Here is a 22,723-nt window from a genome sequence, read left to right on the forward strand (position 1 = left end):
GGTTCAGGGTGCAGGAGGGGGCTCTGGGCTGGGGCAGAGGGTTGGGGTGCGGGAGGGGGAGAAGACTCTGTCTGGGGGGTGCAGGCTCTGGTGAGGCCAGCGTAAAGGGGGTTGGCATGCAGGAGGGGGCTCTGGGCTGGGGCAGGGGGTTGGGGTGCAGGAGGGGATTTGGGGTGCAGGCTCCAGCCGGGCGTGGCTTACCTCGGGCAGCTCCCAGGAAGCATCCGGCATGTCTGGCTCCTAGGTGGAGGGCCAGGGGGCTCTGCGCGCTACCCTTGCCCACAGGCACTGCCCCTACCCGCAGGCACTGTCCCTGCAGCTCCCACTGGCCAGGAATCACGGTCAATGGGAGCTGTGCGGGCGGCAAGCTGAGCACCCTGGCCACCTCTGTGCCTAGGAGCTGGACATGACAACTGCTTCCGGGAGCTGCGTGGAACTAGGCAGGCAGGGAGCCTGCCTTAGCCCCACTGAGCAACTGACCAGACTTTTAGCAGCCCGGTCAACAGTGCTGGCCAGAGCCGCCAAGGATCCTGTTCGACTGGGTGTTCCAGTTGAAAACTGGATGCCTGGCAACCCTAGGCGGGGCAGTGGGCCAGGGGAATGGGCTTCATGGGGGCTGCAGCTGGCACAGGGTTGGGGGAAGTGAGTTCAGAGGCGTTGAGGGCAAAATTATGCAGCTCTCCAGAACCCTTTAATATTCCTCCCTCACCCCCATGCAGCCCAACCCCACTTTGTAAAGTGCCTTCCCTAAACAGACCTCCCCCAGCACAGAGCTGGCCTCCCCCCAGCACAGTGCTACCCCTCTGCCATTAGTTGCCCCCCAATCTCCTGGGCATTGCCGGAGGGCCCTGCCCAGCCCTGGGGGGAAGCCAGTCTCCTGTCCCACAGACAGGACCCCAGGGCTCAGAGAGGGTCTGAGCAGTCTCCTTCACAAATAGGTGGAGTTGTCCCATGACAGACAGCGGCTCAGTCCCAGGGCAGCACCTTAACCTTTGTCTGGCCTGGTTCTGCCCCAAGCTCCGCAGGGATGTGCCACCCTGCTGGGCCAGGTCCTAGAGCCTGGGGGAGGGGGTCGGAACAGGGGGCCAAGGCAGCGCCCACCAGTGTGTATGACCTCAGCAAGGCACTTGCAGAGAGCTGGGGGCAGCATGGCTGTGAGCCTGGTGGGTGCCAATCCATGCTTTGGGATTGTTTGGATTGTGTCCTATTTTCTACCCTCCTCTCTGCTCCCCAGCTCTGCTTCCTCCCTGCCCCGCCGGCCTGCTGCAGAAACACCCCATGTTCGTGAGCAGCCGCTCCAGAGGCTCTGAGACACGTGTGACCAGCGCCAGAGCCGCAACCTGAGCCAGGGACCTCATGCGGGATGGTCCCTTCTCCCCGGGGCAGAGGTGACTTTGCAGCACCAGCTCCCGCTTTGCTTCCCTCCCCCTGCCACTCAGATGGGGGCTCAGCCCAGCCTGGGAGAGTGGGGGAGCAGTGCCCTTAAAGCTCAGGGCTTGCAGCTCATTGCGGAGCCTGGCCTCCAGCTCGCACACATAGTGTGGGGAGGGAAGGGCATTTTCCCCAGCTAGGGTTGCCAGGCCTCTGATTTTTCGACTGGAACGTCCTGTCAAAAAGGGATCCTGGTGGCTGCTGAAAGTCTGGGTGGCCGTGGCAGGCAGGCTCCGTGCCTGGCTCCGCACAGCTCCCAGGAAGTGGCCGGCATGCATGTACCTCTGGCTCCTAGGTGCCTAGGAACCAGAGGGACATGTTGCCACTTCCCGGGAGCCACCTGAAGTCAGTGCCACCCACAGCCTGCACCCCAAACCCTCTCCAATGCCCCAACCCCCTGTCGCAGCTCGGAACTCCCTCCAGTACCCAACCTCCCTCCCAGAGCCCACATTGCCTCCTGCACCCCAACCTCCTGCCCTAGCCCGGAGCCCTCTCCTGCATCCTGAACCCATCATTTCTGGCCCCACCCTGAATCAACACCCCTAGCCAGAGCCCTCACCCCCTCCTGCATCCCAACCCCCTACCCCAGCTCACAGCCCCCTCCCACACTCCGAATCCCTCAGCCCCATGCCAGAGCCCCCTCCTGCACCCCAAACCCCTCATCCCCAGCCCTACCCCAGAGCCCGCACCCCGAGCCAGGGCCCTCACCCCCTCCCACACTCCAACCCCCTGCCTCAACCTTGTGAAAATAAGCGAGTGAGTGAGGGTGGGGGAGAGCGAGTGATGGAGGGAGGGAGGATGGAGTGAGGGGCGGGGCCTCAGAGAAGGGGCGGAGCAAGGGTGGGGCTTTGGAGAAGGAGCAGAGCTGGGGATGCGCAAGAGTGTTTGGTTTTCTGCAATTAGACAGTTGGCAACCCTAGCTCTGAAATCCACTGAATGAGTCAGCCGAGGGCTGTAGGGTTACCATACTTCAGGTTCCCCAAAAGAGGACACTGCCGGAGGGGGAAGGGAGAGGGAGAGGGGGAGGGGGAAGGGGAGGGGGACTTTGCCAACTTTCTGATTGCAGAAAACTGACCCCCTTGCTCTGCCCCTTCCTCGGGGCCCTGCCCCTGCTCTGCCCCTTCTCCAAGGCCCCACCCCATTCACTCCATCTCCCCTCTCTCCATTGCTTGCCTTCCCATCCTTGCTCACTCGCTCTTTTTCACTAGGCTGGGGTAGGGAGTTGAAGTGTGGGAGGGGATGAGGACTGCAGCTGGGGGTGCAGGCTCTGGGCTGGGGCAGGGTCTGGGGTTCAGGATGGAGATGAGAGCTCCGGCTCGGGGTGCAAGGTCTGGGGGGGTGTCCAGAAATGAGAGGTTCAGCGTGTGGGAGGGGGCTCTGGACTAGGGAACGGAGTTGGGATGCAGGAGGGGGTTGGGATGCAGGAGGGGGTTCGGGGTGTGGGCTCCGGGCGGTGCTTACCACAAGCGGCTCCTGGAAGTGGCTGGCATGTCCCTGCAACTCCTAGGCGTAGGGGTAGCCAGGGTGCTCTGTGCGCTACCCCAGCAGCTCCCATTGGCTGTGGATGTGAGGGAGATTCCCAAACCTGAGCCCTTCTTTTTACGTGACAAATCTGAGGAACTGTCCCAGATTGAGGTGTCATTAAAGGAGGTTTTGGAACAAATTGATAAACTAAACAGTAATAAGTCACCAGGATGAGATGCTATTCACTTAAGAGTTCTGAAGGAACATAAATGAGAAATTGCAGAACTGCTAACTGGAGTCTGTAACCTATCATTTAGATCAGCTTCTGTACCAGATGACTGGAGGGTAGCTAATGTGACATCAATTTTTTAAAAAGGCTCCTGAGGTGATCCTGGCAATTAGTACCAGGCAAACTGACTGAAACTATAGTAAAGAACAGAATTATCAGACACACAGTTTAACATAATATGTTAGGGAAGAGCCAACATGGTTTTAGTAAAGGGAAATCATGCCTCATCAACCTGTTAGAATTCTTTGAGGGGGGTCAACAAACATGTGGGCAGGGGGGATCCCGTGGATACAGTCAGGGCCGGCTCCAGCTTTTTTGCCACCCCAAGCAGCAAAGACAAAAAAATAGAAGCAGGACTTGCCGCTGAACTGCTGCCCAAGAAGGAGAGAGGGAGTGAAGGACCCGCCACCAAATTGCCTCCAAAGACACGGATGTGCTGCCCCAATCACGGACAGAGTGCCACCCCTTTCTATTGGTCACCCCAGGCACCTGTTTCCTTCGCTGGGGCCCGGAGCCGGCCCTGGATGTAGTGTACTTAGATTTTCAGAAAGACTTTGACAAGGTCGCTCACCAAAGGCTCTTAAGCAAAGTAAGCTATCATGGGATAAGAGAGAAGGTCCTCTCATGGACTGGAAACTGATTAAAATATAGGAAACAAAGGGTAGGAATTAATGGTCAGTTTTCAGAACGGAGAGAGGTAAATAGTGGTGTCCCCGAGGGATCTGTTCTGGGCCCAGTCCTATTCAACATATTCATAAATGATCTGGAAAAAGGGGTAAACAGTGAGCTGGCAAAATTTACAGATGATACAAAACTACTCAAGATAGTTAAGTCCAAAGCAGACTGCGAAGAGCTACAAAGGGATCCTGCAAAACTGGGTGACTGGGTAACAAAATGGCAGATGAAATTCAGTGTTGATAAATGCAAAGTAACCCACACTGGAAAACATAATCCCGACTACACATATAAAATAATGGAGTGTAAATCAGCTGTTACCATTCAAGAAAGAGCTCTTGGAGTCACGGTGGATAGTTCTCTGAAAACATCCACTCAATGTGCAGTGGCTGTCAAATAAAAACTAACAGAATGTTGGGAATTGTTAAGAAAGGGATAGATAATGAGAGAGAAAATATCATATTGCCTCTATATAAATCCATGGTATGCCCACATCTTGAATACTGTGTGCAGATGTGGTCTCCTCATCTGAAACAAGATATATTGGAATTGGAAAAGGTCAGAAACGGGCAACAAAAATGACTAGGGGTATGGAACAGCTTCCGTATGAGGAGAGACTAATAAGACTGGGACTGTTCAGCTTGGAAAAGATGACTAAGGGGGATATGATAGAGGACTCTTAAATCATGACTGGTGTGGAGAAATAAAATAAGGAAGTGTTATTTATTCCTTCTCATAACACAAGAACTAGGGGTCACCCAATGAAATTACTAGGCAGCAGGTTTAAAACAAACAAAAGGACGTATTTCTGCACACAACATACAGTCAACCTGTGGAACTCTGCCAGAGGATGTTGTGAAGGCCAAGACTATAACTGGATTCAAAAACGAACTAGATCAATTAATGAAGGATAGGTCCATCAATGGATTTTAGCCAGGATGGGCAGGGATGGTGTCCCCACCTTCTGTTTGCCAGAAGCTGGAAATGGATGACAGGGGATGGATCATTTGATGATTATCTGTTCTGTTAATTCTCTCTGAAGCACCTGGCATTGGCCACTGTTGGAAGATAGGATACTGGGCTAGATGGACCTTTGGTCTAACCCAGTATGGCCATTATTATGTTCTTATGTATGGGCAGTGGGGTCTAGTGGGTAGAACTGGGAAACTGGCACGCAGGACTCCTGGGTTCTCTGGGGTGTGGGGTCTATTGGGTAGAGCTGTGGAACTGGTGCTCAGGACGCCTGGGTTCTCTGGGAAGTGGGGTCTAGGGATTACAGCTGGTGACTGGCACTCAGGACACAGCACTGTGAAGTTTTTTGGATTAATGGTTTGCTAAAAATGCAGTTTTTGGTCGACCTGAAACTCTTTGAAAAGTTGACAGGATTTGTTTTGGCTGAGAACCCTTTGCCTGCCCCAGTTAAGCAAAGCCGAGTGTCTGTCTGTCCCTTCAGCCCAGAGTTAGGACACTTGGATCCCCACACTGGAGATCTGCCCCTCCAGGTATGCCCTGCCTCCATGGGCTATTGGTGAGTCAGGGTCTGGGCTCCTGGCTCTCCCCTTGACGCTGTTCCACTGTGTAAAAATACTCGAGTAGCCCTTGAGTCAGGAGAGTGACGGACGCTTGGGCAGGTGCTGCTGGTGTCCAGCGGGGAATGGTGCAATCCTCCAAGGGACCATGCAGCAGGAAGAGTCCTGACTTGACATCCCTGCTCTACCGGGAAGCTTCAAACCAGGGTCTCTGGTCTCCCGGGTGGGTGCCCTGCCCCTGGCTGAAGGCACCGAATCACCATTGGCTGAGTGTTGCATGCTAAGAGGTTTTCCCCATTTTCTGCCTTTTTCTAAACCGGCCTGAACAATTTAGTCTGCTGTTTCGGGGGGCTGGCCAAAGCAAAACCTCAGCTATTCCCCCAGCTCTTCCCTGGATTCCTGGGTTCTCGTCCTGCCTCAGGGCAGGGGGGGCTAGCGATTGAAGAGCCAAGACACACCACTTGGCAATATCAATACACGGAGGCATGTGGCTGTGCCAGACGCTATCGCCACATAGATGTGGGGGGAGAGGGGGTTGGCACAGGCCTGCCCCAGGGATGGGGTGGTAGGGGTACAGACATGGCCACAGCTGCCAGAGCTCCCAGCCCGGTAGCCGGGCCACAAGGTGCAGTGGATTTTGGAGGGGCGGGGCTGTTGGTCTCTCGGCTGCTGTCCCTGGCCCCAGTGCTGAGTGCTGGTGCTCATGGGGTCGTGGCACTGGCTCTTGGCGCTGGTCCGGGTAGGGCTCCCCGCAACAGACATTCCAGAGGCGCTGGGCCCTGGCTCCATCCCTGGCCCCGCTGGCTTTCAGCATGCAGGCCTGGCCATTGGGGGCAATGGTCACTCTCATTTTTCCCGTCCGTGTGCGGAATGAATTTTGTTATGTGCACCAATAGGAGGTGATGTGTGGCGGGGGTGGGGCTGAGGGGTTTGGCGGGTGGGAGGGGGCTGAGGGCTGTGACCCCCTTCTAGCTGCGCATGTGCCCCATACACCCCTCTCTATGTACCCCCGGCCCATATACCCCCTCAATCTACCTATGTACCCTATGCCCCACCTCAATCTACCTATGGACTCCATCCCCCTCCATGTGCCCCCATATACCCCCTCTAGCCATAGGTGTGCGCAGTGGGGGGGCCTAGGCACACCCTAACGCCTGGAGCTCCAGTGGGGAAGGCTGCTCCTGCTGGGGGCTGGAAGAGGAGGCTGCCGCAGTTGCAGGCAGCGATGGGGGGAGCCGTGTTTACATCACTGCTGGCCCCAGCGGCGCGGGGTGAGGGCAGTCGGCCCAGGGGCCCAGCTCCCCCAATATTTGGGGCCGGGTGTCCCCCCCCCCCCCCCCCGGCCCCACCTGCCACCTGACCAGAACTGCACAGAGTATTCCAGGTGAGGTCTCACCAGTGCCTTGTATAACGGTACTAAAACCTCCTTATCCCTACTGGAAATACCTCTCCTGATGCATCCCAAGACCACATTAGCTTTTTTCATGGCCATATCACATTGGCAGCTCACAGTCATCCTATGATCAACCAATACTCCAAGGTCCTTTTCCTCCTCCGTTACTTCTAATTGATGCGTCCCTAGCTTATAACTAAAATTCTTGTTACTAATCCCTAAATGCATGACCTTACACTTCTCACTATTAAATTTTATCCTATTATTATTACTCCAGTTTACAAGGTCATCCAGATCCTCCAGTAGGATATCCCTGTCCTTCTCTAAATTGGCCATACCTCCCAGCTTTGTATCATCCGCAAACTTTATTAGCACACTCCCACTTTTTGTGCCAAGGTCAGTAATAAAAAGATTAAATAAGATTGGTCCCAAAACCGATCCTTGAGGAACTCCACTGGTAACCTCCCTCCAGCCTGACAGTTCACCTTTCAGTAAGACCCGATGTAGTCTCCCCTTTAACCAATTCCTTATTCGCCTTTCAGTTTTCCTATTGATCCCCATCTTATCCAATTTAACTAATAATTCCCAATGTGGCACGGTATCAAACGCCTTACTGAAATCTAGGTAAATTAGATCCATTGCATTTCCTTTGTCTAAAAAATCTGTTACTTTCTCAAAGAAGGAGATCAGGTTGGTTTGGCACGATCTACCTTTTGTAAAACCATGTTGTATTTTGTCCCATTTACCATTGACTTCAATGTCCTTAACTACCTTCTTCTTCAAAATTTTTCCAAGACCTTGCATAATACAGATGTCAAACTAACAGGCCTATAATTACCCGGATCACTTTTTTCCCCTTTCTTAAAAATAGGAACTATGTTAGCAATTCTCCAATCATACGGTACAACCCCTGAGTTTACAGATTCATTAAAAATTCTTGCTAATGGGCTTGCAATTTCATGTGCCAATTTCTTTAATATTCTTGGATGAAGATTATCTGGGCCTCCCGATTTAGTCCCATTAAGCTGTTTGAGTTTCACTTCTACCTCAAACATGGTAATGTCTACCTCCATATCCTCATTCCCATTTGTCATGCTACCATTATCCCTAAGATCCTCTTTAGTCTTATTAAAGACTGAGGCAAAGTATTTGTTTAGATATCGGGCCATGCCTAGATTATCCTTGACCTCCACTCCATCCTCAGTGGTTCCACTTCTTCTTTCTTTGTTTTCTTCTTATTTATATGACTGTAGAACCTTTTAGTATTGGTTTTAATTCCCTTTGCAAGGTCCAACGCTACTTGACTTTTAGCCTGTCTCACTTTATCCCTACATGTTCTGACCTCAATAAGGTAGCTTTCCTTGCTGATCCCTCCCTTCTTCCACTCTCTGTAGGCTTTCTGCTTTTTCTTAATCACCTCTCTGAGATGCTTGCTCATCCAGCTTGGTCTACAACTCCTGCCTATGAATTTTTTCCCCTTTCTTGGGATGCAGGCTTCCGATAGCTTCTGCAGCTTTGATTTAAAATAATCCCAGGCCTCCTCTACCTTTAGATCTATAAATTCTTCAGTCCAATCCACTTCCCTAACTAATTTCCTTAATTTTTGAAAGTCAGCCCTTTTGAAATCAAAAACCCTAGTTGCAGATTTATTTTTGTTAATCCTTCTGTTCAGTTTGAACTGCATTAGCTCATGATCACTTGAGCCAAGACTATCCCCTACAACCATTTCTTCTATGAGGTCCTCACTACTCACCAAAACCAAATCTAAAATGGCAGGGTCCCTCCCGCTTGCCCAAGCAGGGTGTATTTGTTGCCTGTACAAACTTCCCAAGCAGCTGCACAAAGTTGTTGTAATTGTGTCACATGGTGAACCCTACGCTGCTACCATAGAATCATAGAATATCAGGGTTGGAAGGGACCTCAGGACGTATCTAGTCCAACCCCCTGCTCAAAGCAGGACCAATCCCCAACTAAATCATCCTAGCCAGGGCTTTGTCAAGCCTGACCTCCAAAACTTCTAAGGAAGGAGATTCCACCACCTCCCTAGGTAACCCATTCCAGTGCTTCACCACCCTCCCAGTGAAAAAAAGTTTTTCCTAATATCCAACCTAAACCTCCTGCACTGCAACTTGAGACCATTACTCCTCATTCTGTCATCTGCTACCACTGAGAACAGTCTAGATCCATCCTCTTTCGAACCCCCTTTCAGGTAGTTGAAAGGAGCTATCAAATCCCCCCTCATAATTCTCTTCCGCAGACTAAATAATCCCAGTTCCCTCAGCCTCTTCTCATAAATCATGTGTTCCAGACCCCTAATCATTTTTGTTGCTCTCTGCTGGACATTTTTCAGTTTTGCCACATCCTTCTTGTAGTGTGGGGCCCAAAACTGGACACAGTACTCCAGATGAGGCCTCACCAATGTCGAATAGAGGGGAATGATCATGTGCCTCTATCTGCTGGCAATGCCCCTACTTATACATCCCAAAATGCCATTGGCTTTCTTGGCAACAAGGGCACACTGTTGACTCATATCCAGCTTCTCGTCCACTGTAGCCCCTAGGTCCTTTTCTGCAGAACTGCTGCCTAGCCATTCAGTCCATCGTCTGTAGCGGTGCATGGGATTCTTCTGTCCTAAGTGCAGGACTCTGCACTTGTCCTTGTTGAACCTCATCAGATTTCTTTTGGCCCAATCCTCTAATTTGTCTAGGGCCCTCTGTATCCTATCCCTACCCTCCAGCATATCTACCTCTCCTCCCAGTTTAGTGTCCCTGCAAACTTGCTGAGGGTGCAGTCCACGCCATCCTCCAGATCATTAATGAAGATATTGAACAAAACTGGCCCGAGGACCGACCCTTGGGGCGCTCCACTTGATACTGGCTGCCAACTAGACATGGAGCCATTGATCACTACCCGTTGAGCCTGACAATCTAGCCAGCTTTCTATCCACGTTATTGTCCATTCATCCAGCCCATACTTCTTTAACTTACTGGCAAGAATACTGTGGGAGACCGTGTCAAAAGCTTTGCTAAAGTCAAGGAATAACATGTCCATTGTTTTCCCTTCATCCACAGAGCCAGTTATCTCATCATAGAAGGCAATTAGATTAGTCAGGCATGACTTGCCCTTGGTGAATCCATGCTGACTGTTCCTGATCACTTTCCTCTCCTCTAAGTGCTTCAGAATTGATTCCTTGAGGACCATGATTTTTCCAGGGACTGAGGTGAGGCTCACTGGCCTGTAATTCCCAGGATCCTCCTTCTTCCCTTTTTTAAAGGTGGGCACTACATTAGCCTTTTTCCAGTTGTCCGGGACTTCCTCTGATCGTCATGAGTTTTCAAAGGTAATGGCCAATGGCTCTGCAATCACATCCGTCAACTCCTTTAGCACTCTCGGATGCAGCGCATCCGGCCCCATGGACTTGTGCTCGTCCAGCTTTTCTAAATAGTCCCGAACCAATTCTTTCTCCACAGAGGGCTGGTCACCTCCTCCCCATGCTGTGCTGCCCAGTGCAGTAATCTGGGAGCGGACCTCGTTTGTGAAGACAGAAGCAAAAAAAGCATTGAGTACATTAGCTTTTTCCACATCCTCTGTCACTAGGTTGCCTCCCTCATTCAGTAAGGGGCCCACACTTTCCTTGACTTTCTTCTTGTTGCTAACATACCTGAAGAAACCCTTCTTGTTACTCTTCAAATTACACCTGGAGTTGCAGCTAGCAAGAGATGTTGACTTCCTGATTTCAGTCCTGCATGCCCGAGAAATATTTTTATACTCTTCCCTGGTCATTTGTCCAATCTTCCACTTTTTGTAAGCTTCTTTTTTGTGTTTAAGATGAGCAAGGATTTCACTGTTAAGCCAAGCTGGTTGCCTGCCATATTTACTATTCTTTCTACACATTGGGATGGTTTGTCCCTGTAACCTCAATAAGGATTCTTTAAAATACAGCAAAAAGAAAAGGAGTATTTGTGGCACCTTAGAGACTAACCAATTTATTTGAGCATGAGCTTTCGTGAGCTACAGCCAGCTCTCCTGGACTCCTTTCCCCCTCATGTTATTTTCCCGGGGGTCCTGCCCATCAGTTCCCTGAGGTTGTCAAAATCTGCTTTTCTGAAGTCCAGGGTCCATATTCTGCTGCTCTCCTTTCTTCCCTGTGTCAGGATCCTTAACTCGACCATCTCATGGTCACTGCCTGCCAGATTCCCATCCAATTTTGCTTCCCCTACTAATTCTTCCCGGTTTGTGAGCGGCAGGTCAAGAAGAGCTCTGCCCCTAGTTGGTTCCTCCAGCACTTGCACCAGGAAATTGTCCCCTCTGCTTTCCAAAAACTTCCTGGATTGTCTGTGCACCGCTGTATTGCTCTCCCAGCAGATATCAGGGTGATTGAAGTCTCCCATGAGAACCAGGGCCTGCAATCTAGTAACTTCCATTTGTTGTCAGAAGAAACCCTCGTCCACCTCATCCCCCTGATCCGGTGGTCTATAGCAGACTCCCACCACGACATCACCCTTGTTCAGAGGTGAAAGTAAGCCAGTACGCCCAGGTACGGCATACCGGCAAGAGCCGGTGCACCGTACTGGGGCAGCCCGGCTTCCCCAGGGGGCGATTTAAAGGGCCCTCAGAGCCCCGCTGCTGGAGCCCGGGGGTAGCGGCTGCAGGGCTCCGGCAGCTATTTAAAGGGCCTGGGGCTCCCCTGCTTCTACCGCCCGGGCCCTTTAAATAGCCACTGGAGCCCCGCCGCTGCTACTCCAGGGCTCTGGCGGCTATTTAAAGGACTGGGGCGGTAGAAGCAGGGGAGCCGCGGGCCCTTTAAACAGCCCCTGGGGTAGCGGGGGCTCTTGGGGGGGGCTATTTAAAGGGCTGGGGCTCCAGCTGCCTCTGCCGCCCCAGTCCTTTAAATAGCCGCTGGAGCCCTGCCGCTTCCCCAGGGCTCCTGCAGCTATTTAAAGGGCCAGGGTGGTAGAAGAGGGAGGGCCAGGGCAGAGGAAGAGGGGAGCCCCAGGCCCTTTAAATAGCCCCCGGAGCCCTAGGCTGCTGCTGCTGCTACCCTGGTGAGGGGGGCACTTACCTTATGGGGTGGGCTGGGGCTGGCTCTGACCCCCTCAACGCTGCCCCTTCTGCCCTAGGTCCCGCCCCTTCTAGGGGCCAGAGCTGGCCCCAGAGTACCGGTAAGTCACTCGACTTACTTTTACCCCTGCCCTTGTTGCTCACGCTTCTAAATTTAATCCAGAGACACTCAGGTTTTTCTGCAGTTTCATACCGGAGCTCTGAGCAGTCATACTGCTCCCTTACATACAATGCAACTCCCCCACCTTTTCTGCCCTGCCTGTCCTTCCTGAACAGTTTATATCCATCCATGACAGTATTCCAGTCATGTGAGTTATCCCACCAAGTCTCTGTTATTCCAATCACATCATAATTCCTTGACTGTGCCAGGACTTCCAGTTCTCCCTGCTTGGTTTCCAGGCTTCTTGCATTTGTATATAGGCACTTGAGATAACTTGCTGTTTGTCCTGCTTTCTTAGTATGAGGCAGGAGCCCTCCCCTTTCGCGTTCTCCTGCTCGTGCTTCCTCCTGGTATCCCATGTCCTCACTTACCTCAGGGCTTTGGTCTCCTTCCCCCATGAACCTAGTTTAAAGCCCTCCTCATTAGGTTAGCCAGCCTGCTTGTGAAGATGCTCTTCCCACTCTTCGTTAGGTGGAGCCCGTCTCTGCCCAGCACTCCTCCTTCTTGGAACACCATCCCATGGTCAAAGAATCCAAAGCCTTCTCTCCGACACCACCTGCGTAGCCATTCGTTGACTTCCACGATTCGACGGTCCCTACCCCGGCCTTTTCCTTCCACGGGGAGGATGGACGAGAAGACCACTTGCGCCTCAAACTCCTTTATCCTTCTTCCACTGCATAGTCTGCAGTGATCCGCTCAAGGTCATTCTTGGCAGTATCATTGGTGCCCATGTGGAGAAGCAGGAAGGGGTAGCGATCCGAAGGCTTGATGAGTCTCGGCAGTCTCTCCGTCACATCGTGAATCCTAGCTCCTGGGAAGCTGCAGACTTCTTGGTTTTCCCGGTCGGGGCGGCAGATAGATGACTCAGTCCCCCTGAGGGGAGAGTCCCCGACCACCACCACCTGCCTCCTCCTCTTTGGAGCAGTGGTCGTGGAATCCCCATCCCTAGGACAGTGCATCTCATGCCTTCCAATCAGTGGAGTCTCCTTCTGTTCCCTTCCCTCAGACGTATCATCTGGTCCACTCTCCGCATTAGTACCTGTGGAGAGGAAGTGAAAACGGTCGATTACCTGTATCTGCATTGCTGGTTCATGGACGCTCCCCTTTCTTCTTCTGGAGGTCACATGCTGCCAGATTTCTTCACCGTCCTCCTGTCCCCGCTGTGCAACCTGCTCTGAATCTTCAGAACATTGTGCCCGTTTGGCCATGAGTCCCGCTGGCCCCCCGCCCGGGCCTGCCCAGCCAATCACCACCTCCCCTCGTGACCTTTGTTGACTTACATCAGTCATAGCGCTCTTCCACTGCTGTGCTCCAGCTTGGTTGGTGCTCTTTGCGCCCGCCCCATAAGTGCCATCACGTCATTGGTCAAGGGGATGTCCAGGGCGTGTGTCATAACCATACAGATAAGGGTAGCCTAGAATTCCTCCTTACCTGTAAGGGGTTAAGAAGCTCAAATAAGCTGGTTGGCACCTGACCAAAGGGACCAGTGGGGAAAGAAGATACTTTCAAATCTTGGGTGGGGGAAGGCTTTGTGGTGTGTTCTCTGGGGAAAGTAGAGAAGTCTTAGGTCAAAAAAACTCCTTCTCCTATAAACCATCCTGTACAAGTCTTTGATATTACAAAAAGAGTAAGTAAATAAGGCAAGGCGCGTTAGATTATCTTTTGTTTTCAACTTGTGAGTTTTCCCTTTGCTAGAGGGAGGTTTATCCCTTTTTTTTTGTAAGCAGAACTCCAAGTGGTGCTTTTCCCTGGTTCTTTGTTAAAATCACTTGGTGGTGGCAGCGTTACTTAAACCCAAGATACAAGGGAGAATTTGTGCCTGGGGAGTTTTTAACCTAAGCTGGTAGAATAAGCTTAGGGGATCTTTCATGCGGGTCCCCATGTCTGTACCCAAGAGTTCAGAGTGGTGAGGGAACCCTCACAGGGTGGGATTTGGTGGGGACTCCATTCTGAGCAGTGGTGTGGTAAGGGGGCCGGGCCGGGAGGGGGGTTGGATATGGACCAGGGGATTTCGGGGGCCGTCAGGGGATGGGGAATGGGGGCATTGGATAGGGAGTGGGAATCCCAGGGGGCTTGTCAGGGGGCGGGGGTGTGGCTAGGGGTTGGGACAATTGGGTTGGATAGTTGTTGGAGTCCTGGGGGTGATTAGGGGGCAGGGGGGTGTCTGGAGGGGGTGGTCAGGGGACAAGGAGCAGGGGGGTTGGATGGGGCCATCGGCAGGTGGGAGTGGGGGTGTGGGAAGAGAGCTTGGCTGCCAGTGGGTGCTAAGCACCCACAGAGTCAGCACCTATCTCTCTGCTCCTACTCGACATTCCCATTTATGGATCCCAGGATGGCACTAGTCCTTTTGGACACAGCATCGCATTGGGGGCTCATGTTCAGCTGATTGTCCACCACGACCCCCAAACCTTTCTCAGAGTAACTGCTTCCCAGGAGAGAGTCCCCCAGCCTGCAAATCTGGCCCACAGTCTTTGTTCCTAGATGTACACTTACATTTACCCATATTAAAATTAATAGTTTTTGCCTGCGCCCTGTTTACCAAATGGTTCAGATTGCTCCAAATCAATGACCTGTCCTGTCCTCTTCGCTAGTTACCACTCCCCCAGTTTTTGTGTCATCTGCAACTTTATCAGTGGTGATTTTATGTTTTCTTCCAGGTCATTGATAAAAATGTTAAATAATGCAGTGCTAAGAAACTAATCCCCGAGGAACCCCACTGGAAACACACCTGCTTGATGATTTCCCTTTTACAATTACATTTTAAGACCTAGCAGTTAGCCAGGATTTAAAGTGTGCCATGTTCATTTTGTATTCTTCTAATTTTTTCATCAAAATGTTCTGCAAGTCTAAGCATATTCCATCAACTCTATTACCTTTATCAACCAAATTTTTAATCTCATCAAAAAAGATATCAAGTTAGTTTGCCAGGATCAATTTTCCATAAACTCATGTTGATTTGCATTAATTACATTCCCCTCTACTTCTTTATCAGTCAAGTGCTGTATCAGCCATTCCATTATCTTGCCTTGGAGCAATGTCCGACTGACGGGCATCGAATTACCCATGTCATCCTAATACCATTTTTAAAAATTGGCACAATAGAGTATTAGTTTTCTTCCAATCTTCTGGAACTTCCCCAGTGCTCTAAGACTTATTGAAAGTCAACATTAGCTCCTCAATCAATTGTTTTAAAACTCTTGGATGCAAGTTATCTGGACCTGCTGATTTAAAAATGTCTAACTTTAGTAGCTTCTGTTTAACATCCTCCAGAGATACTAATGGAATGGAAATAATGTTATCGTTACCATGTGATGAGACTATACCATCTGTTTTTCCCCCCAAATACAGAACAGAAATATTTATTGAACACTTCTGCGTCTTTTGCATTAATATGTTTTGGGCCCCACACTTCAAGAAGGATGTGGATAAATTGGAGAGAGTCCAGCGAAGGGCAACAAAAATGATTAGGGGACTGGAACACATGAGTTATGAGGAGAGGCTGAGGGAGCTGGGATTGTTTAGCCTGCAGAAGAGAAGAATGAGGGGGGATTTGATAGCTGCTTTCAACTACCTGAAAGGGGGTTCCAAAGAGGATGGCTCTAGACTGTTCTCAATGGTAGCAGATGACAGAACGAGGAGTAATGGTCTCAAGTTGCAGTGGGGGAGGTTTAGATTGGATATTAGGAAAAACTTTTTCACTAAGAGGGTGGTGAAACACTGGAATGCGTTACCTAGGGAGGTGGTAGAATCTCCTTCCTTAGAGGTTTTTAAGGTCAGGCTTGACAAAGCCCTGGCTGGGATGATTTAACTGGGAATTGGTCCTGCTTTGAGCAGGGGGTTGGACTAGATGACCTTCTGGGGTCCCTTCCAACCCTGATATTCTATGATTCTATGATTCTATGAATATTAATAATTCTACCATTTCTATCTGGTAATGGACCAGTACCATTGTCCAGATTCTTTTTGTTCCTAATATATTTAAAAAACTCCTATTCTCCTTAACTCTGCTGGCCATAGATGATTCTTTGTGTCCCTTTGCTTCCCTTATCAATTTTCTTCCATTCTTAACTTCTGATTTATATTCATGACTATTAATTTCCCCTTTTTTCCCTTTGTTACATAGGTTTTTTTTAATATTCATGCACACAACCATGCACATTCACATAAAAAGAGGTGCATCTGAATGCCTGCGCACGCGTGCACACACCCACACATACCCACACATGTATGCACCCTCTCACACATAAGTACACTCACACACATGAACATGTATGCATGCACACACAGGATCTGGATACTGGTCCCAGAGCCAAGCTCTCTTTGGAAGCTGTTGATCTTGTGGGAGTTGGGAGGGGGAATCCCCATGAAGGGGTGTCACGGACTCACAGGACTTGTGCTCTCTGGAGGGAGGGAAATAGCCTTTTGGGATGGAGTTGGTACAACTGGTTAAAAGAGCTTTAAACTAGGAACTCACAGGAGAGGTTGGGAGATGCTCATGTAATCTCCATGCCTGATTCGAATATTGACCTGGAGGAAAATCAAGAAAGAGAGGACACCGCAATGGAGAAGGGACCAGCAGTGGGTAGGAGAATGGACATTTAGAGGAAGGACAGTGCCGATACCATTCAGGAAGGCGATACTGGAAGCAGAATTGGGCGAGGAATGTGGGTGAAGCCAAGCAGCAGCAATGAAGATGCCTGTACACCAATGCAGGGAGGCTGGGTAACAAAATGGAGGAACTAGAGCCACTGGTGCAGGAAGTGAAACCAGACGCTCTAGGGATAACAGAAACCTGGTGGAATAGGCATGACTGGAGTACAGGGATTGAAGGGTGTTTGCTGTTCAGGAGAGACAGAAACAAAGGCAAAGGTGGAGGAGTAGCACTGTGTGTTAATGATGAGGTAGACTGTAAAGAAATTAGAAGTGATGGAATGGATAAGACCGAGTCTGTTTGGGCCAAAATCATTCTGGGGAAGAAGCTACCAGAAGTTCCCATGGGACAGTGCTTGGGATGTGCTACAGACCCTCAGGATCCGATCTGGATAAAGACCTCTTTAATGTTTTTGATGAAATAAATACTACTAGGAATTGTGTGATTATGGGAGACTTTTTCACTTCCCAGAGATAAATTGGAGGACAAGTGCTACTAATAACAGCAGGGCCCAGGTTTTACTGGATGTGGTAGCTGACAGATTTCTTCACCAAACTGTCCCCGAGCCTACACAAGGTGATGTCATTTTAGATTTGGTATTGGTGAGCAGTGAGGCCCTTGTAGAAGAGCTGGTTGCAGGAGACAACTTTGGTTCGAGTGATCATGAGCTAATTCAGTTTAAACTACATGGAAGGATAAACAATCGATCCACACTGAGGGGCCTTGATTTCAAAAGGGCAAACTTTAAATAATGAAGGGAATTAGGGACGTGGGCTGGACTGAGGAACCCAAAGATCTGAATGTGGAGGAGGCCTGGAATAACTGTCAAAGTTCAGAAGCTCTCTGAAGCCTGCATCCCAGGCCAGGGGAACAATTTTGTGAGGAAGGGTTGCAGACCACGCTGGATGAACAAGCATCTCAAACAGGTGATTAAGAGAAAGCAGAAAGCCTATAAGGAATGGATGATGGGAAGGATCAGCGAGAAAAGCGACCTCTGGAGGGTCAGAAACTGTAGGGGAGAAGTGAGAACTGCCAAAAGCCAAGCACAATTGGACCTTGCAAAGGAAATTAAAACCAACAGTTAAAGGTTCTCTAGCCAAATAAATAAGAAGAAAACAAGGAAAGAAGAAGTGGAGCCACTAAGCACTGAGGATGGGGTGAAGATTAAAAATAACACAGGGCAACACCGAAAAGAATACTTTGCCTCAGGTTTTAATAAGGACAACGAGGAGCTTAGAGGTAGTTGCATGGTGGCTGATGGGAATGAGGATATAGAGGTAGAGATTACCACACCCGCAGTGGAAGGCAAACTCAGATAGTTTAATGGGACTAAATTGGGTGGCCTGGATAATCTCCATCCAAGAATATTAGAAGAACTGGCACATGTAATTGAAATCCCAATAGCAAGGATTTTTACTGAATCTGTAATCATGAGGCAGGGGGGTGGGTGGGGGTGGGGATGGGGGGGAACGTACCCTATAGCTGGAGAATTGCTAATATAGTTCCTATTTTTAAGAAAGGGAAAAAAGGTGATTCAGGAAACTACAGGCCTGTTAGTTGGACCTCAACTGTCTGCAAGGTCTTGGAACAATTTTGAAAGGGAAAGTAGTTAAGGACATAAAGGTGAATGGTAATTGTGATAAAATACAACATGGTTTTACAAATGGTAGATCCCACCAGACCAACCTAATCTCCTTCTTTGAGAAGATAACGGATCTTTTAGACACAGGAAATGCAGTAGATCTAATCTACCTAGCATTTGATACAGTTCCACATGGGAAATTATTAGCTAAATTGGAAAAGATGGGGATTAATAAGAGAATTGAAAGGTGGATAAGGAACTGGTTAAAGGGGAGACTACAATGGCTCATAATGAAAGGTGAACTGTCAGACTGGAGGGAGGTTACTAGTGGAGTTCCTCAGTCAATCTTATATAACATTTTTATTACTGAGCTTGGCACAAAAAGTAGGAGTGCGTTAATACAATTTGCAGATGACACAAAGCTGGGAGGTGTTGCCAGTACCGAGGAGGACGGGAATCTCACACAAGAGGAGCTGGATGACCTTGTGAACTGGAGAAATAGAAATGGGATGAAATTGAATAGTGCGAAGTGTAAGGTCATGTATTTACGGACTAACAACAAGAAGTTTTGCTGTAAGCTGGGGATATATCAGTTGGAAGTGACAGAGGAGGAGAAAGACCTGGGTGTATTGTCTGATCACCAGATGACTATGAGCAGTCAATATGATGCAGCTGTGAAAAAGCTGCAGTCCTAGGATGCATCAGGCAAGGTATTTCCAGCAGAGACAGGGACATGTTGGTACCATTATACAAGGCATTGGTGAGGCCTCGTCTGGAGTATTGTGTGCAATTCTGGTCTCCCATGTTTAAGAAAGATGAATTCAAACTGGAACAGGTGCAGAGAAGGGCAACTAGGATGATCCAAGGAATGGAAAACCTACCTTATGAAAGGTTTCAGAGTAGCAGCCGTGTTAGTCTGTATTCGCAAAAAGGAAAGGAGAACTAGTGGCATCTTAGAGACTAACCAATTTATTTGAGCATAAGCTTTCGTGAGCTACAGCTCACTTCATCGGATGCATTCAGTGGAAAATACAGTGAGGAGGATTTATATACACACAGAACATGAAAAAACGGGTGTTATCATACACACTGTAAGGAGAGTGATCACTTAAGATGAGCTATTACCAGCAGGAGAGCGGGGGGGAGAAAACCTTTTGTAGTGCCCCTCCACCCCCACGAACATGATACAGTTCTGTGGTGACCTGGAATCCTATTTTCGACGTCTCCGACTCAAGGAATATTTCCAACACACCTCTGAACAACATACTAATCCACAGAGACCTTCCTACCAACACTACAAAAAGGATTCTGGGTGGACTCCTCCTGAAGGTCGAAACCACAGACTGGACTTCTACATAGAGTGCTTCCGCCAACGTGCACGGGCTGAAATTGTGGAAAAGCAGCATCACTTGCCCCATAACCTCAGCCGTGCAGAACACAATGCCAGTCACAGCCTCAGAAACAACTCTGATATCATAATCAAAAAGGCTGACAAAGGAAGTGCTGTCATTGTCATGAATAGGTCGGAATATGAACAAGAGGCTGCTAGACAGCTCTCCAACACCACTTTCTACAAGCCATTACCCTCTGATTCCACTGAGGGTTACCAAAAGAAACTGCAGCATTTGCTCAAGAAACTCCCTGAAAAAGCACAAGAACAAATCTGCACAGACACACCCCTGGAACCCCAACCTGGGGCATTCTATCTGCTACCCAAGATCCATAAACCTGGAAATCCGGGACGCCCCATCATCTCAGGCATCTACACCCTGACAGCAGGATTGTTTGGCTATTTAGACTCCCTCCTCAGGCCCTACGCTACCAGCACTCGCAGCTATCTTCAAGACACCACTGACTTCCTGAGGAAACTACAATCCATTGGTGATCTTCCTGAAAACACCAGCCTGGCCACTATGGATGTAGAAGCCCTGTACACCAACATTCCACACAAAGATTGACTACAAGCCATCAGGAACAGTATCCCCGATAATGTCACGGCAAATCTGGTGGCTGAACTTTGTGACTTTGTCCTTACCCATAACTATTTCACATTTGGGGACAATATATACCTTCAAATCAGCGGCACTGCTATGGGTACCCGCATGGCCCCACACTATGTCAACATTTTTATGGCTGACTTAGAACAACGCTTCCTCAGCTCTCGTCCCCTAATGCCCCTACTCTACTTATGCTACATTGACGACATCTTCATCATCTGGACCCATGGAAAAGAAGCCCTTGAGGAATTCCACCATGATTTCAACAATTTCCATCCCACCATCAACCTCAGCCTGGACCAGTCCACACAAGAGATCCACTTCCTAGACACTACAGTGCTAATAAGCGATGGTCACATAAACACCACCCTATACTGGAAACCTACTGACCGCTATTCCTATCTACATGCCTCCAGCTTTCATCCAGACCACACCACACGATCCATCGTCTACAGCCAAGCTCTACGATACAACTGCATTTGCTCCAACCCCTCAGACAGAGACAAACACCTACAAGATCTCTATCAAGCATTCTTACAACTACAATACCCACCTGCTGAAGTGAAGAAACAAATTGACAGAGCCAGAAGAGTACCCAGAAGTCACCTACTACAGGACAGGCCCGACAAAGATAATAACAGAACGCCACTAGCCGTCACCTTCAGCCCCCAACTAAAACCTCTCCAACGCATCATCAAGGATCTACAACCTATCCTGAAGGACGACCCATCTCTCTCACAAATCTTGGGAGACAGGCCAGTCCTTGCCTACAGACAGCCCCCCAACCTGAAGCAAATACTCACCAGCAACCACACACCACACAACAGAACCACTAACCCAGGAACCTATCCTTGCAACAAAGCTCGTAGCCAACTGTGTTCACATATTTATTCAGGGGACACCATCACAGGGCCTAATCACATCAGCCACACTATCAGAGGCTCGTTCACCTGCACATCTACCAATGTGATATATGCCATTATGTGCCAGCAATGCCCCTCTGCCATGTACATTGGTCAAACTGGACAGTCTCTACGAAAAGAATAAATGGACACAAATCAGACGTCAAGAATTATAACATTCATAAACCAGTCGGAGAACACTTCAGTCTCTCTGGTCGCTCGATTTCAGACCTAAAGGTCGCAATATTAGAATAAAAAGACTTCAAAAACAGACTCCAATGAGAGACTGCTGAATTGGAATTAATTTGCAAACTGGATACAATTAATTTAGGCTTGAATAGAGACTGGGAGTGGATGGGTCATTACACAAAGTAAAACTATTTCCCCACATTTATTTTCCCCACTCCCCACTGTTCCTCGGACGTTCCTGTTAACTGCTGGAAATGGCCCACCTTGATTATCACTACAAAAGGTTTTCTCTCCCCCGCCCCCCCCCACAGCTCTCCCGCTGGTAATAGCTCATCTTAAGTGATCACTTTCCTTACAGTGTGTATGGTAACACCCATTTTTTCATGTTCTGTGTGTATATAAATCTCCTCACTGTATTTTCCACTGAATGCATCCGATGAAGTGAGCTGTAGCTCACGAAAGCTTGTGCTCAAATAAATTAGTTAGTCTCTAAGGTGCCACTAGTACTCCTTTTCTTTTTACCTTATGAGAGGAGACTCAAAGAACTTGGCTTGTTCGGCCTAACCACACGAAGGCTGAGGGGAGATCCGATTGCTCTCTATAAATACATCAGAGGGATAAATACTGGGGAGGGGGAGGAGTTATTTAAGTTAAACGCCAATGTGGACCCAAGAACAAATGGCTATAAACTGCCCATCAACAAGTATAGGCTGGAAATTAGATGGTTTCTAACCATCAGAGGAGTGAATTTCTGGGACAGTCTCTCAAGTGGGGGCAAAAAAAGTGACTTCAAGACTGAGCTGGATAAATTTATGGAGGGGATGGTATGATGAGATGGCCTACAATGGCATGGAGCTGATCTGGGACTGCTAGCAGCAAATATCCCCCACAGCAGGTGATGGGGCACTGAGTGGGGAGGGCTCTGAGTTACTACAGAGAATTCCTTCCCGGTGTCTGGCTGGTGGGGCTTGCCCACATGCTCAGAGTCTAACTGATTGCCAGATTTGGGACTGGGAAGGAATTTTCCCCCGGGTCAGATTGGCTGAGGCCCTGGGAGGTTTTTAGCCTTCCTCTACCACATGGGGCCCTGGTCACTTGCAGGTTTAAACTAGTGTAAATGGTGAATTCTCTGTAACTTGAAGTCTTTAAACCAGGATTTGAGGACTTCAGTAACTCAGCCAGAGGTTAAGGGTCTATTCCAGGAGTGTGAGGTGAGGTTCTGTGGCCTGCAATGTGCAAGAGGTCAAACTAGATGGTTATGGTGGTCCCTTCTGACCTTAAAGTCTATGAATCTATGAGAGAAAGGTCTGACACCATTCAATGGCTGGAATTTGAAGCTAGACAAATTCAAACTGGAAATAATGTGTAAATTTTTGACAGTAACGGTAGTTAACCATTGG

Source organism: Lepidochelys kempii, chromosome 20 (genome assembly GCF_965140265.1).
Source record: "Lepidochelys kempii isolate rLepKem1 chromosome 20, rLepKem1.hap2, whole genome shotgun sequence".
In the NCBI taxonomy this organism is placed as follows: Eukaryota; Metazoa; Chordata; order Testudines; family Cheloniidae; genus Lepidochelys; species Lepidochelys kempii.